Below are 1,076 nucleotides of genomic sequence, written 5' to 3' on the forward strand. Positions count from 1 at the left end.
AAGAAGGTGATGGATTATGGTATGAGGATAAGTTTGCTGATTCTTCACAAATGGCAGTTCAACATTCTAGTATGTGCAACATTCAAAATCTTGAAATGAATCATTTTGGCCGTTCGTAAGTTTATTTCCTTCTTAAAAATTAATAACCATTTATGATAAATGTAAAAAATTTCTTAAGAGTTTAAGGAATCGAGATTTTTGTTAATTTCTGGAGATATGTAATTAGCTAAACGTAGCATTCACTCATTATACTACCTCTAATTATTTGTATATTTCAATTTTAGCAATATACATCGAAGTTCGAGCCGTAAATCAAAAACTTCAGGTGGTTTTACCTACCTTAACATTCAGTTTGTTTTAATTTTAATTCAACTTAGTTTGGTCTCTAAACATCTTATAACGACACTATTCCAAATGCTACCAAATAATAATGTTGATATTTTTTCGAAGTTTTAATCTTCAAAATTTTCTGCAAACTTTTTTCCGGAAAGCTTAGAGTGAAATGTATGACTATCGGGTAGGAGTACGCGAAATTTGCAACTGTTTAACTGAACAAAACGCTTTTTTTGTTTACAGTGTCACCAACTGGTGCATCTGCTTCATATGTTAATGTGCTGACCGATTCCAGATTTCTTCCATTATGTAAGTGATACATGCGAATTTAGTCATTACAGAATATGCATTCATGTGCTGCATCAAGAAAATTATACCAATATTGTATGATACTTTTAGATTACTTTCTATCGTTACTTGAATTATATTGCACATGTGCTTTATTCTGACTATCAAAGAAATTTATAAATAGGAATAGTGTCGTACAAATCCGGTTACTGTTTGGACGAGGTACACCAGATGATATCTGATTAAACTGAATATCCAACCATAATCAAGAAACAATAAAATAAAATGGGATAGTGCTTAATGAGCAGTATCACGTAATTCGTAACAGCATGCCAAACGATCCTAAAGCAATAGTGGGAGTGATGCTTTGATGGAGAGTTCCAATTCCTCTTACTCCTCACAATGATATATATATATATATATATATATATATATATATATATATATATATATAT

Source organism: Loa loa (genome assembly GCF_000183805.2).
Source record: "Loa loa unplaced genomic scaffold supercont3.104, whole genome shotgun sequence".
NCBI lineage: Eukaryota > Metazoa > Nematoda > Chromadorea > Rhabditida > Onchocercidae > Loa > Loa loa.